This window comes from Ochotona curzoniae, unplaced genomic scaffold, assembly GCF_017591425.1.
Source record: "Ochotona curzoniae isolate NIBS_2020 unplaced genomic scaffold, NIBS_Ocur_1.0 contig_2688, whole genome shotgun sequence".
Lineage (NCBI taxonomy): Eukaryota > Metazoa > Chordata > Mammalia > Lagomorpha > Ochotonidae > Ochotona > Ochotona curzoniae.
This window is the reverse complement of record NW_024465553.1, coordinates 20,695,815-20,708,037: the sequence shown is the minus strand read 5'-3', so window position 1 is coordinate 20,708,037 and position 12,223 is coordinate 20,695,815. Positions and strand designations below refer to the sequence as shown.

The window sequence follows — 12,223 nt, the reverse complement described above, 5'->3', positions numbered from 1 at the left end:
TGTCCTGTTCTTGGGCGTACTTTTGCTGAAAACCTATTAGAAGCAGGATTCGAGGTGGAAGTGGGGCGGGGTGTCCTTATCCCACCTGCCTAGAACAAGGTGGAGCAGGCAGGACTGTGCGTCCAGGGTCTCTATCATTGGCTTTCCATTAACCAAGCACCTCTGAGACAAGCACTTGACTCAAGGCCCTGGGGCACAAAGATAAAAAGCCACAGTCCCGCCGTGGAGGGGCCTTGAGCTCTGTAAACACAGAAGCCATAAGCCACAGATAGGCTTGGGTGGCCGGGTGCACTGACTGCTCACTTGGAACGATCAGCCCGAGGCAATGCTGGGAGCGCGGCAGGACTCCGTGTCTGCCTCTGCCAGTCCTCGCTCTGAACTTGAGCATTTGAACCTTGAGACTTGTGGGTACTTCCCGAGTGTTGAGCCATCACTGGGGAATGCTCATTAAAACACCCGCGCCAGCCCAACCCTTGCTGTACCCGACTCCGAGTGGCTGCAGGTGGGGGCCCTGGAACCTTTCCACTCACTCACTCGGCCACCCACCCTCAGGGTGATTTTAAGGTTGGTAGGCTACACATCACTGCTTAATAGCGAGATAATAACCTGCTTCCAAGATAGGTCAGACGGGCCATTCAGGCGCTAACAAGGCAACACGCGTGAAAGAGCCTTGTAAACCTGACAGCAGTCCAGTTCTTTGCAAATAATCATCATGCAATAACCCAAATAACCTCCAAATACTAGTAACAGTGGAACGCACTGGAGAGCGCACACCGCCCCGTCCACTCTAGCGCGGCCAGCGCGACTGTCCCTTTAAGGCCGCCCCGCCACCTCCCAGCTCTGTCTGGTCTCCCGTGGGGCGTCCAGCGCGGCCTGCGGCGCGCGTGCGTGCGGGGCTCCCAGTGGGGCGACGCCGGCGCTTGTTGCGTGGCCCCTGGCCCCGCCCCGCCCCGCCCCGGCGCGGGGACTCCTCCCGCCCAGCCGCCCGGTACAGCTGGGCCAGTGACGCTGGCTCCGCCGCCGCCGCGTTCCATTCTCCGAAGCCGGCGACCGCCTGGCCGTCTCCCGCCCGCCGCCTCCTCCTCCTCCTCCTCCCTCACCGCCGGCCGGACAAGGGCGCGCGGGGGGCCTCGCCTCGATCCCGGAGGGCTGCGGGTGCGCGCGGGCGGCGGAGAGGATCCTGCAGCGCGGCAGCTGCGAGCGCCTCCTTCCCCTTCTTCCCTCAGGTCTCCGCGCCCCGTTCTGCCGGTGAGTTGTCACCGCGGCCCGGGCTTGGGTGGTTGGCGAGGCCGGCATTGTGTCACTCGGTGCGCCCGGCCGGTTGTCAGGGCTAGGAGCTTGGGAGCGCACGGTCCGGGTGGGACGGCTCGTCGCAGTCTGGGCCGGTTGCTTTGCGCGCCGGCCCGCTTGTCACCCCGCCGCCGGGAGCCCCGCGCTGGCGTGTCCCGGCCGGGTAGGGCTGGCGAGGCGGCGGGTGAGCTGTGTGGGGGACCGGGGAGGACACCTGATCCCGGGCTTGCCGCCGGCAACTTGGTGTCTGGTGCTGCGGGGCGCGTCGCTGCTCGCGTGCCGAACGGGAGTCGGGACCCTCGGCGAGTTGGATGCAGAGGCGGCGGGCAGGAGGCCCTTGATTGCTGTTCTCAAAGCCGAGCCAGCCGAGCTGAGCGGCGGGTGCAGCGCTGGGGCAGGGCCGGCTCGGCTAAGGTGCATTTCCTGAGGAAGTCAGAGGCCGGCGTGTGCGTCCGTGCGCATTGAAGCTGCCCGGAGCCCCTGCGCCTGGTGTGCGCCTCCGTCTTGAAAAACTTTTATTATCCGGGCCGAAACTTGCGGAAACCACTTCCTGTTCTTTCCTTGCATGCCCACATACTCTTTGTGGGTCTGCTCGGCCCGCATGGCTTGTGGCTGTGCAGCTGCGGAAGTGGAAAAAGTTACCTGGGCCGAGAAGGAGGCGGGGAGGAGAAGGGGCAGCAGGATCTGGAAGGAAAGCGGCGTTAGGGGCCAGGCTCCCGCGGGTAAGGGGGAAGTTTCTGAGCGGGCGCAGGGAGGCTTGCAATATTGTTGTGCGCAGGGAGTTTTCTCCGGGTGGCCGGCAGCGGGCTGGCTTTTGTTGCTCACCGGGGCCCGTGTGTCCCCGTGTGTCCCCGTGCCCCTGTTCAGAAGTGCAGTGGGATCAGCCTTGGGTTTAAATGAGCTCGGCGGAGATGGGAAGTGTCTTCGTATTCTTCTTGGAGATTGATCCATTTCTTGCTGTTTGGATTTCTTTAGCTTAAAAAAAGAAATCTATGGATGAGTGATTCTCTCTCTCTCTCTCTCTGTTTTGGAAATTCCACACCCAAATTGTCACCATCTAGTGGAGGCAAGTAGGGACTTGTGCCTGGCACTAAGTTCCTGGGTTTCTAGGCTTTGCGTTTTTAGTTACATGCATATTCAAGCAGACATGTTTTCCCAGAGTTGCTGAGGGCTACACCTCAGTGGAGGCGGTATTTCATAAAGGAGAATGGTGGTATTGAGACAAAATCCTTGAGCATTTACTGAGCAGGAACCATTGTGCTAAGGGCCTGACTGTCTTGGTTTCATTTCATAAACAGACATCTGAATGAGATATTGTTACAGTCCCCACTCTTCCCCTTCAGACCAGCCAGATACGTGAGAAAGCTTGCCCAGGGTCACTGCATGGCTTGCCGGGGAGCCCACAGTCTGAACCAGGAGGTTGTTGTACCCGTTTCCAGTTTGTTTGCCTTTTGGTAAAACCGAAACTGGAGCCCTTTAGAACCTTCTTCAAGGATCCCCCGCTTGGGGCTGTGTCCTCAGGTCAGGAGCGAGCCTAACTTTCCAGGGTACATACTTCCTGTCTGTACAGCGTTGGTTTATTCCTTCTTGTTTTCATGCAGCAACAAGCACTTATGCGTTGCAAGATGTATGCCAGACACTGTGCGAAGTGCTGGGGCTGCAGCATGGAGGAGGAACATGGAGCCTAACCGTGCCCTTATGGGCTCACAGTCTTTATTGTTTGAGGAATTTGGCGCCTGGTGGGTTAGAAGATGGTGTGGATCTGAAGCCCGTGCAGAGGAGATGGTGGAGTACACAGGAAATGAATGCCCACCTGGAGACAGGCTTCTGGTGCTCAGGGCATGCTAATAAACACTTAATTTGGATTTGTGTCTGAGACAGGAGCGTTCCTATCCATCGGTTTAATTCCAGTGTGAAGGTAGGAATCAAAGCTGAGTTCCAGGAGGATGGCAGTGGAGCCCGTGCACCTGACTTGTCACCACCTGCTGCCTCCCCGGGCCCGCATTAGCAGGAATCCTGGGATAGGAAGCTGAGCCAGGACTCAAACACAGATACCCCAAAAGGGGAAGCAGGTGTCTGGCCCCCTAAGTCAAGTGCCTGCTCCTCTGTATTTCGATTCTGGGAGCTAATTAGTGGTCAGAGGATAGAGTTTGACTTAGCTGCTTACACTGGCCTTCTTAGAGCCCCTGCTTTGGGTTGATAGAGAAGGATGGAAGAATGAGCTAGGACAGGTGTGGAGGGAGAGGTCTCAGAACTTGGTCTGGTTTCCTGGCTTGTCCTGGGGGTCTGGTGATTGAACTTGTGCCCTCATTTCTTGGTGCATCTTGTGGTAGGGGATTTCCTCCTTTGCTGTTGTTAGGGCAACACGTCCTGTTGCTCCCTCCCCCACTCTCGCCCTGCCCCTGTGAATGCTGCCAAGGTAATGATTCACCTGGCTTTTTAAAAGTAAGAACTTCTTCAGGTTTATTGCCACCAAGCATTGTTGACGTCTTTCCACACTTGTCCATCTCCCAGATGAAAACTGGATTTTGTTTATGTCATTCCATATCTCTAGTTATGTTCTGGCAACCTGGTCACTATTGACAGTGATCTGTGGCCTTAAAGTAATGTTGTATATTTAGACAAGTTTCAAGAGATTGATTTATTTTTTTGGAAGGCAGAGTTGCAGAGAGAAAGAGAGACAGGGAGAGACAGAGAGGTTTTCCATCCATTGGTTCACTCCTCATATGGTCACAACTGCCAGAGCTGGGGTGGTCTGAAACCAGAAGCTTCTTCTAGGTCTTCCATATGGGTTCAGAGGCCCAGGCACTTGAGCCATCTTCCACTGCTTTCCCAGAGCTGAATCAGAAGTGGAACAACTGGATGGATCCCCAGCTGACATCCATATGCGATGCTGGCATTACAGGTGGAGGCTTAACTTGCTGTGTCCCTGTGCTGGCCCCTATGAGTGAGGTACATAGTCTTTCTCGGTTCAGTTCCAGGATAGGTGAAGAGTGAAGAGAGAAGAGGCACAGTTAGAGAGCACGGGTGCTTGTCTGTCCTGTTCCCCATTTACCAGGGGACAGTTCTCGAGAGGCAGGCCCAGGGCCACCACAGTGTGTACTTGTAAGGTTTGCAGGGTTGGGTGTGTTCTGTCCTCCAGGAAGCAACCTAGTTCCTGAGCTGACATGGACTCTCCTAGTTGTAGCTGACAAGTGGAATTCCGTTTGCCTGGACATTAGGAACATCTTGTTTAGGGGGCATCCCCTCAGACAGGAAGAGGAAGATAAGGAGAACTGAGAGAGCAAACATCAATCCTGTTTTTTTTTTTTTTGCTTGGGAAGCAAGCATGGCTGTGCTGCAGGCTCGAGTGTTGAGGCTCAGGACGTGGAGGGTAAGGGTCAGCATCAGCTTGCCTGCTTGTGTGTGATAGAGACTCAAGATCGCATTGAGCTAAGGTCACCTGTTGGCACAGTTGGCTTTCTTTTGCTTTTACAGGATACCTGAGACGGTAATGTCAGAAACATTGTTTGGTTTAGGGTTCTGGAGGCTGGGAAGATGGAAAACACGGGACCGTGCTGCTTACATCCAATGGGACATCTGGTGAGGGCCTGCTTGCTGCATGACAGCCCAATAGAGGGCCACCTTATGGAGATGGCAGGTGTCTCTCCTCCACTTTTTCTAAAGCCTCGAAGGCTTCCTGAGGCCCCGCCCTGCTGTCCTTATCCATTCTTAATTCTTCCCCAAAGGTCTCACCTTCAGATACTAGCATATGAGTTTGGGCATTCAGTTTCAACACGTGAATTTTTGAGGCTACATTCAAACTACAGAACTCACATATCCTACATAATAAAAGTTCATTTAGTGGAATTTTCTAAAAAGATTTATTTATTTTTATTTGAAAGGCATTTACAGAGAGGATAAACAGAAAGATCTTCCATCTGCTGGTTTGCTCCCCAAGCTGCTACAACTGCCAAAACGGAACCAATCCAAAGCCAGGAGCCAGGAGCTTCTGGGTCCCCCGGATGGGTGTGTGGTCCCAAGGTTTTGGGCCATCCTCCCCTGCTTTCCCATAAGCAGGGTGCTGGATTGGAAGTGGAGCAGTTGGGACTAGAACCAGCACACATATGGGATGCTAGTGCTGCGGATAGAGGATTAGATTAGCTTGCTGAGTCAACATGCCAACCCCAGAATTATTATTTTTTTAATATTTTACTTTTATTGGTAAATCAGATGTATATTGAGAAGGAGACAGAGAGAGAGAGAGAGAGAGAGATATCTTCCATCCTCTGATTCACTCCTCAAGTGGCTGCAATGGCTGGAGCTGATCTGATCTGAAGCCATGAAACTGGAGTCTCTTCTGGGTCTCCCACACGTGTGCAGAGTCCCCTTGGGCCTCCTTGACTGCTTTCCCAGGCCACAAGTAGGGAGCGGGGGTGGGAATCAAGGTCGTCAGGATATGAACTGGTACCCATATGGCATGCAAGGTGAGGACTTTAGTCGCCAGGCTACTGCTCTGGGCCCCCAGAATTATTTTTTTAAAGGCAGTGTTTTTAAGTTATGCTGTATCTTTCAGGAAATTTGGAAATTGGAACAGTGAGAAACACTACTTATAATGTGGCAGGGCTATACCTTTGTGGTTTTGTTTGTTTTTAAAAGAGTTATTTATTTATTTGAATGACAGAGCTTCAGAGAGAGAAAAGGAGATCTTCCATTTGCTAGTTCACTCCCCAAATGGCTGCATGAGCAGGGCGGAGCCAGGGCAAGGCTATGAGCTTTGCCAGGTCTCCCACTCGATGCAGAAGCCTGAGCACTTAGACCACCCTCTGCTGCTTTCCCATGCCGTTAGTAGGAAGCTGGATTGGAAGTGGAGCAGCCAGGAGTTGAACCAGTGCCCATCTCCTATGATACTAGCTTTACCAACTATGCCACAATGCTGGTTTTTACATCCCTGTTGATGAGAGAAAGGTATACAGTTTGAGGCTGAGGCTCTAGGCTTTGTGAGGGGTCTTTGGAGCTGTGGTAAGCTCTGGATTTGAGGACCCAGATGTACCTTGGGGGACCACCCTGGTGTGTCACTCACCAGTGAATTATTTATCTTATTGGAAAGTCAGATATACAGAGAGGAGAGAGAGAGAGAGAGAGAGAGAGGAAGATCTTCCGTCCGATGATTCACTCCCCAAGTAACCACAACGGCCAGTGCTGTGCCGATCTGGAGCCAGGAGCCAGGAACTTCCTCCAGGTCTCCCACGTGGGTGCAGGGTCCCAAGGCTTTGGGCCATCTTCGACTGCCTTCCCAGGCCATGAGCAGAGATGGGAAGTGGAGCTGCCAGGATTAGAACCGGTGCCCATTTGGAATCTTGGTGCATTCAAGGCGAGGATTTTAGCCACTAGGCCATTGCACCAGACCCCTATAAAAATCTTTTATTTAGGGGTCAGCGTTTGGCTTAGTGGTTAAGACACAGCTTGGGATACTCAGGTCCAATTCCAAGCTCCTGGGAAGCGGTAAGTTGGGGTACCAGTGGCTGGATCTCCATAGGCATGTGAGAGTTCCGGGCTCCTGGCTTAGGCTTGGGCTAGGCTCTGCTCCTGTGGGGATTTGGGGGAGCACGCTGACAGGTGAAAGATGGCTCTGCCTCTCTGCCTTCCAGATAAATAAAATCTTAAAAAAGAAATAGAGACTAAGAGAAAGTTCAAAAAGAAGTGCTCTTGTCTGAAACAGTATGGGTCACTGCTCACAAGGGTCTGTCATTTTCCTGTGCTTTCTGGTTCTGTGGCCTAGAAGCCGGCAGGGTGCCCCTGTCTTACCTTGACTGCGAAGTCTCCACTGTGGAGACCTAGCAGTGGCACTGAGTCGGTCTAGCTAAGCCGTGAAAGGCCACCTGTGCCACTCTTTGGGGGTTGAGTCTCTCTGAAGGTACTGGGTATAGTGACAGCAGGAAGTGCTACAGCTGCGGTGAGAACCGGAACAGGCTTCAGAGACCCTGCTGTGCCCTGTGTCCTGTGCCCTGCTGTGCCCTGTGCCCCGCTGTGCCCTGTGTCCTGAGAGCTCAGATGGCCACAAAGGAGAATAGCCACCCGTGGAGCATCTGAAGGCTGCTCGCTGGGCGGGCTTGCTGGCACACTGCATTGTTGCCGTGGCTTCTTGGGCAGCCGCAGCTGGAGTCCTCTGCTCCTGTCATCAGAGTTAGCAGATTCCTGAGCTCACCCTGTAGCACTGGCGGGAGGGGCCCTGAGATACACTCTCTGGCCCAGTGTTGGATTTCTTATTTTACAGAGTCCCAAGGCTTGACTTGCAAGAAGTGAGCTTGGGGTTCCTGGTGCCAGTAACAGGTTCCCAGGGCATTTGCCGACAGAGGTGGCGACTGATGGTTCTTTCTTATCCAGAAGACAGTTTTTATGGTGAAAAATCACCAGGATTCTTTTCTGCTGCCGTTGGAAGCTGGAAACCAAAAGGTAGAGGAGAGAGAAAGCAGGGCCGCTTCCCCCACCTCTTTTTCCTCGTGGAGAGGAAATGATGACCTTTCCACACGCCATCTGCCGCCAGCAGTGACTTCCCTCACCGCGGGATGCATGGGCTTGCTCTTCACGTAGACTGGCCAAGCCAGTACGGTGCCTTCAGGGTTGGGATAGCAGCCTGTTTGTCCAATTCTTCCATCTTCGATTTGTTCTCAGTCTGCATAAGTGAAGTGCATGGAATCTGAAAAAAAGAAAAATGTGGTTTTGCTTATGTTGCATTTTAAATGTGGTAGCCTAAACCATTCACGGAAGAGAATTTAAAAGAAATTTAAAAAAAAATTTATCTGAAGGGGTTACAGAGACAGAAATTCTGGAGAAAAGACGGAAGACACAATCTAGTTTTAGAGCATTTTATTGCTGCAAAAGGAAGCGTGCCAGTAGTCCTTGTTCCTCTGTGGTGCCCCCCTCCCCCAGCTGTCCCTCCAGGCTGGGCGTTTCGTATCAATGGAATCACGTGGTACATGGTCTCTGATGACTGGTGTCTTTCACTTAGCATCATGCTTTTAAGGTCTGTTCCTATTGTGACAGGTGTGAGCACTTCGCTCCTTTTTATGGCTGAACAGCGGTCCATTGTGTAGGTGTGCCGTGCTTGTTTGCTCATCTGTTCACCAGCTGATGGGTCTTTGGATTTTCATTCTTTTAGTAATGAGTAATTTTGCCAAGGACATCCATGTTTATGTTTTTCTGTAGACAGATAACTTTGGGTTTTTTAGGATGATATTTTAATATTTCTATATTCTTTAAAGGTTTATTAATTTATTTGAAAGACTGATGGGACTGACAGGAAAAGACAGAAAAAGAGAGATCTTCCATTTGCTCATTCACTCCCCAGATGGCCATAACTGCCAGGGCTGGGCCAGGCCAGAGCTTCATCTGGGTCTCCCACATGAGTGACAGGGGCCCAAGCACCTGGGCCATCTTCCACTGCTTTCCCAGGCTATTAGTAGGAAGCTGGATTGGAGCAGCCAAGACATAAATCAGTGCTCATATGGAATGCCAGCGTCACACACTGTGGCTTTACCTGCTGTGCCAGAATGCCAGCCCTGGTATTTCTACTTTTAACTCTACCAAGTTTTTTTTTTTTTTTTTTTTTTAATTTAGGAAAGGCAGATATATACAAAGAAGGAGAGACAGAGAGGAAGATCTTCCATCTGCTGGTTCACTCCCCAGGTGGCCACAGCAGCTGGAGCTGAGCCAATTCAAACCCAGGAACCAGGAGCTTCTTCCAGGTTTCCCATGTGGGTGCAGGGTCCCAAGCACTTGGGCCACCCTCCACTGCTCTGCCAGGCCATAAGCAGGGAGCTGGATGAGAAGTAGAGCAGCCAGGACATAAACCACCACTCCTATGGGATCCTGGCACTTGCAAGAGAAGATTAGTCAATTGAACCCTTGCTCTGGGCCCAGGTCACTGTGTTTTATATAGAGAAGTTCACTGTGAACCGCCACTGAATCTTCTGTATCTGTTTTCCAAAGTTTTTCCTGTCCTTGTGGAGCATTCAAGCTGTGCAGTTTCTGCTTGGCTGGGAAATGGGATGGTAACTGCACAAAGAGCCAGCTAGCCAGGTGGGAAGCAGGGAGTGGGGCTGTGAGGGTGGTGAAAATGAGAAAGAAGGCTCTTTAAAACAGCTCTCACAGGGCTCTTAGAGGTGGGCCTTGGAGAAACCGAGGTTAAAAATACAGATTGGGCCAGACCCGCAGAGGAGCAGATGGTGCAGCTGGGAGTGTCATTTCCTCTCCAGGATCTAGCCCTCGTGGTTTTATATCATGCCAGCCACGTTACTGGAATAAGCCAGCAGCATGTCTCCTTTTGCCCTTGCCCTACTTGGAACACCAGCATTCGTGATCAGTATCTGCTGTTGCATTCCTTCTTAAAACTCCGAAAGGTGTGCAGGTACAGGATCCCCAGTTTTTAAAATTTGAGAGTCAAGATATTTTCGTCTCAGAGAATCATGGGATTTGTGCACAAAGCCTTTGTCCTAGAAAACAGACTAAAGCTAGGACCTTGAGTGATCTCTGGGTTCTTAAGTTTGGAGTCATATTCCAGGATCCATCTTTCCAGAAAGTTCCCTCCTGTGTGCACATGCACATGCAGTGTAACTTAGATTTTTTTTTTTTTTTAAATTTTGTATGTTTGTTTGAAAAGCAGGGAGAGGGACTGGTGTTACGGAACACTGGACTAAGTTACTGCTTGTGGCAGTTCCGATTACTCTGCTTCTGATACAGTTTCCTGCTAAGGTGCTGGGAAAGCAGCAGAAGGCAGTGCAAGTGCTCGGGTCCCTGCCAGCCATATGGGATTAAAGGGTGGAATTCTTGGCTTCTGGCTTCAGTCTGACCCCTCCCCAGCTCTTGTGGACATTTGGGGATAGAAGCCCATTCTGTTTTTTGTATTTCTCTGTCACTTTATGCCTGAAGAATAAATAAATGCATATATATGTGTATATATGTATATATGGAGAGGTAGGCAGACAGAAATCTCTTATCCTTCTGGTTTACGTCCCAAATGCCCGCATCAGCTGGGACCAGGCCAGACCTGGGAACTGAGAACTCAGGTCACCCAGTTAGGTGGCTGGGACCCAGATGCCTGAGCCATCACGTGCTACCTGCCCTAGTGTGCAGGAATTTGGACCTGAGCTGGAACTCAAACCCAGGCACTCTGATGTGGAATGTCTCTGTCCCAAGTCCTGGGAGTTTCAAAAGGCTGTGTGAAGTGAGATAAACTAGCATGTCAAGATTTGAATTCCTCACTTGAGGTGTGTAGATGCTACCAGAACTCCTCTTGCAATAAACCCAGTCTGTGAAAGAGAAACTGTAGGCTTAAGAAATGCTAGAGTTGGATGGCTGGAACTTTGGGTGCCGTCTTCGTAGAAGGGAAAAATGGGAAGTGAATGCTAGCCTGACCCGCCTTGAGTTCTGAAAAGAGAAGCTGGAGTTCTGGATTCTGTTTGAAGGCTTCTTCCATCCCACTGGGTTCACCTCTTTATTTCTCTCCCTTGTCACCTGGAAGTTCCCCGGAAAGAGGTTTGTATTGTTTGATTGTCCTTTCTCTGAGTGTGGTTGGTGACATAAGCATGGGGAACACGTCTTGAAGTCCCGTGCTTTTGAGACAGAGCAGGTTTCCAAAAGGGTGCGGTTAGTTGTCTTGAGTGTGTGCCTGCTGAATGATTCGGTCTGTGCTGTGCTGCTTCGCACTTCGGAAACACCAGCTGACCCTAGGTTGGTGAGATGTGTTCTCTGTCATTTTTTCACTTTGGGCTTCTTGCCCAGGTCAGACAAGCGGCAGGTGCTGTTAGCATTGTAGGTGTGCAGGATTGCCTGAAACTGGGAACACGTGAGTCTGGAAGAGCTAGCTGATCTCACTTCCCCACCTCTATTCCACTCCGTCCCATTAGCAGATCAAAACCCCACACAGTGTGATTCTGACTTCCGGAGCAGACTTTGTATGGCATCAGCCACCCATCAGGATGCAGTGCGAACACACTTCTGTCAGCTCTGTCTCTAACCAGCTTGGAAGGAAACTGGTCAGATAGGCTGGCATTCCTCACTCACACACAGCCGGGGAGGGGAGTTTTGTGTTCAGTGGGTGTTGCTGTTTCACTTGGCACACTCCAGACATTTCTAGAGAATGAACGAATGGTGTGTTGGCTGGCCCCACGCCTTTATCAATCCTTACTTTCCCATTCACCTCCAGGTAGAAACTCTGACATGGAAAGGCCATTTACCTCCTGTTTCAGTCCTATGGGGGTTTTTGCTTGTGCTGCAGCACAGCAAGAAAAACAGGCCCTGGGTTTCATAAGAGTTCATGGGCCCATCTTGTTCTTCCCTTTACCTGCACCCTCAAGTCATTGTAATTTGTGAGTTGATCTGGTTGGGCTGTGATGGCAGCTGGTGCAAGGTGGGTAGATGGTTGCTGCAGAAACCAAAAGGAAATAGATCTAGTCATTGTTTGCCAAGAATCTGGTGGATGTTGGTGCTTAGCATAAAGTTGTGAACAAAGAACAAGTGGAGACAGGCCTTGCCCACGTGGAGTTAGCAGTGCAGGGGATGCTCACCCAGGATTTATTTGAGAGCAGTATTGAACAAATCTGCTACATACAGTGGACTTTTCAGCCTCACTGCTCTCACTTTGTCCATGACTTCTGTGTCCCACACCAGCAGTCATTGGAGGGGAGGACGACCAGAAAGGACCTTGCCTGATCCTCTCCCAAGCAGCAGTTGCAATGTGCCTTTGCTTGCCAAGTGAGCTGGTTGTAGGAGTTTGGTCTCAGATAAGGACTCCTGGCTTTTTGACTTGACTTAACCAAGCAGTTTTTAATCTGAGGCTGCTTTTGGACCCTGAAATAATATTTTTGCATTGTAGATGAAAATCAGATTGGGTTCAACAGTGAAACAGTGGGAGAAATTGAACATAAGCCTGTATCAGGGACCTAGGTTTCCT

General features: G+C 51.2%; 1 protein-coding gene across 3 annotated transcripts in view; it reads left to right on the top strand.

The window, feature by feature from the left end:
- The first annotated feature begins 1,022 nt into the window (after positions 1-1,022).
- The window catches only part of SUSD6 (sushi domain containing 6), a 91,023-nt gene continuing 79,822 nt past the window's right edge, over positions 1,023-12,223 (top strand). For 2 of the 3 annotated variants that reach the window (XM_040975384.1, XM_040975381.1), the window contains exon 1: positions 1,023-1,248. The gene's annotated coding sequence lies outside the window, so the exon portion shown is untranslated. Of the gene's footprint in view, positions 2,013-12,223 lie in introns of all 3 variants that reach the window. The other variant, XM_040975382.1, reaches the window with a different exon arrangement.